The 3,470-nt window shown below is 38.6% G+C and overlaps 1 pseudogene; it reads left to right on the top strand.

Annotated features, from left to right (window-relative positions):
- The first annotated feature begins 524 nt into the window (after positions 1-524).
- On the top strand, positions 525-1,392 carry LOC125150657 (40S ribosomal protein SA-like; annotated as a pseudogene).
- The last annotated feature ends 2,078 nt before the right edge of the window (positions 1,393-3,470 follow it).

Below are 3,470 nucleotides of genomic sequence, written 5' to 3'. Positions count from 1 at the left end.
ATTTTACTTTTTAATGTTAATTTAATTTTGAGATGGGGGAAGGGCAGAGAGAGAGGGAGAGAGAGGATCTGAAGTGGACTCTGCACCGACAGCAGAGAGCCCCATGTGGGGATCAAACTCACAAACCATGAGATCATGACCTGAGCCAAAGTCAGATGCTTAACCGACTGAGCCACCCAGGCACCCCAGGGATTTTAAAATATGAAAGTAATATGAAATAAATTGTAAAGAAAGAAAGATGGTCCTTTGTGACTCTAGAACATACCTGTTGTAAGCAAACCTGGAAACACATCCATCTATTCATTCTCCACTCAGAGTTCTTAGTTATCTATTCTCACATTGTATGCTACACATTAGAGAAATAAACTAATAGTCCCCTTCAAAAAAAGTAAAATGAATGTGATTAAATACCATTAACAATGTACAGAAGTTGAGAATAGACCTAACCTTTCTGTGCTACCCAAGGAGGTGTCCATACGGCATTGTTCTTCATCCCCTGGTTAACTCAAAGGGAAACTTTCACAATGAAGGAGGAGGATGTCCTTAAATTACTTGTAGCAGGAACCCACTTAGGTGGCAACAACCTTGACTTCCAAATGGAACAGCACATCTACAAAAGGAAAAGTGATGGTGCCTGCATCATAAATCTGAAGAGAACCTGGGAAAGGCTTCTCTTGGTAGCTCATGCCACTATTGCCAATGAAAACCTGCCTGATGTCAGTGTCATATTATCCAGGAATACTGGCCAGCAAGCTGTGCTGAAGTTTGCTGCTACTACTGGAGCCATCCAATTGCTGGCTGCTTCATTTCTGGAACCTACACTAACCATATCCAGGCAGCTTTCTGGAAGCTGAGACTTCTGGTGGTTACTGATCCCAAGGCTGACCACCAGCCTCTCACAGAGGTGTCTTATGTTAACCTGCCTACCATCGCTCTGTGTAACACAGACTCTCATCTGTACTCTGTGGACATTGCCATCACTTGCAACAGCAAGGGAGCTCACTTAGTGGGTCTGTCTGATGTGGATGCTAGCCTGGGAAGTTCAGCGCATGCATGGCACTATTGCCCGTGAACACCCAAGGGAGGTCATGCCTGATCTCTACTTCTACAGACGTCCTGAAGAGATTGAAAAGGAAGAGCAGGCCACTGCTGGAAAGGCTGTGATCAAAGAGGAATTTCAGGATGAATGTACTGCTCCAGCTCCTGAGTTCACGGCCACTCAACCTTAAGTCCCAGACTGGTCTGAAGGCATCCAGGTGCCCTCTGTGCCTATTCAGCAGTTCCCTACTGAAGACAGGAGTGCTCAGCCTGCCACTGATGAGTGGTCTGCAACTCCCACTCCTCTAGCCACTAGCCACTGAATGGGCAGGAACAACCACTGAGTGGTCTTAAGCTGCTCTTCCACAAAGGCATACAAAATGGAAAGAAGGTTGATGGAAAATAAACTGTTAAAAAAAAATGGGGGTGACTGGGTGGCTCAGTGGGTTGAGAGTCCGACTTCGGCTCAGATCATGATCTCACAGCTCATGAGTTCGAGCCCCGCATCGGGCTGTGTGCTGACAGGTCAGAGCCTGGAGCCTGTTTCTGATTCTGTGTCTCCCTCTCTCTCTGCCCCTAACCCACTAGCATTCTATCTCCGCCTCTCTCAAAAATAATAAACATTAAAAATTTTTAAAACATGGACCTGAATTTCATTTTAGACTCTATCAAATCTTCAAATTTTGAAATTAGAATTGTAAAGAAAACATTTTCCTCTACTTAGAACAAATTGGACAGTTTACATATAAATATTGTAGAGTCCTGAGAAATAAGCATTATTAGTCTAAAATGTTTCTATTGATGTCTCAAATTTAAGCAATAGGAATAAGATTGGAGCTGAACCCATAGCCAATTGAGCTTCAGGGTTGCTATCTTTCAGCCTCACACTATTTTTCAGCGATACATACATCTTTCAAAATATTTAAGTTTGTGTTAAGAATATTCTAAGACCTAGGGGCGCCTGGGTGGCTCAGTCGGCTGGGCATCCAACTTCGGCTCAGGTCATGATCTCACGGTTCGCGGGTTTGAGCCCCACATCAGGTTCTGTGCTGACAGCTCAGAGTGTGGAGCCTGTTTCAGATTCTGTGTATCCCTCTCTCTCTGCCCTCCCCCACTCGTGCTCTGTCTCTCTCTGTCTCAAGAATAAATAAATATTTTAAAAATGTTTAAAAAGAATATGGGCTATAACATTATTAAAAAAAGAATATTCTAAGACCTATACCTATTATTAATGAAGCAATGTTTTATTCTTTTATACAAGAAAATAACATTAAATGAGATACTTTATGGAAATCTCTCCAAATAAGTGGTCAAGTCATTGCTGTTATTGATTCCTTGTGAGGAAACATAATTGCAGAGATATAGATTTTTTTTAACTATAATATTTAATCTTTTGGGAGGAAACCTAATGCTCATGACAGATCAACACCCAGAATATCCATGGGCAAGTTAATTGCTCAGTTGATGACAGGATTGATTAGGCAGAAAAACAATTTCTATGAAGCATAAAATTTGGGAAATGAACTGTTTAATTTAATGAGCAGAATTACTGTTTAAATCATTCATGGCTGATTCTATTATTAGTTCTACAAGTATTAAGGTGAACATCAACTCTTATCATTTATGATACCACAGACTATTAGTGTTAGATCTTTCCTGGAAAGTCTTGTTGAAGTATTTTCATACAACTATACTATGGAGAAGACATGAAATACTAAAAATAACACTAATGAGATTAATATACAATCACTCTTCTGAAAGAGCATTCCAATCAATCTTTAGAATGGAAGAACAAGTACTACTAAACTCATTATGCTTATGGAAAATTATGAGGCAGTGAATTTAAGCAGCTTGTTCAAGGTCACAAAATAAAATAATTTCTGACATACAAATAGGATTCCATCCTTCAAAGCCCAGCCCAGAGCCTTGTCTACTTAATCTGCACCCTCTGTAATATATAACTGTAACCATTAACTATTTTCACTATTTATAACTGCTGTTCTCTCAAAGGAGATTCTCTTTATGCTATTATGTTACATCTATAATATCCTTAAGTAGAACAGAAATATATTCTGTTTAAATTGGAGGATATTTCCCTTTTTCTCAGCTTAGTCAGTCTTATCTCAAATAGGAAATGAACTATATGATATCACAATCTTGTATGTATAAAAGTAAATAGTGCCACTTTTTAAATAAACCAATAGTTGATTTTTTTGTAAATACTAGTTGTATATTGCTAAGGTGAAATATGATATTAAACTCTAATACTTCTTAGTATGTCAGGGTTTTTTTCTGTTATTCTGGTTTCATTGTAATATCTCATCTTCTATAAATTTGAGATAAAATCAAGTTTTCTCTTTTCTCAAATATTTCTCATTTTGAGACTAAAAAAAAAAAAAACACCTCAGGATGTTCACTGTTAAAATATAACA

The sequence above is a fragment of the Prionailurus viverrinus genome, chromosome D4 (genome assembly GCF_022837055.1).
Source record: "Prionailurus viverrinus isolate Anna chromosome D4, UM_Priviv_1.0, whole genome shotgun sequence".
Classification (NCBI taxonomy): domain Eukaryota; kingdom Metazoa; phylum Chordata; class Mammalia; order Carnivora; family Felidae; genus Prionailurus; species Prionailurus viverrinus.
This window is presented reverse-complemented; position numbering and strand designations above follow the sequence as displayed.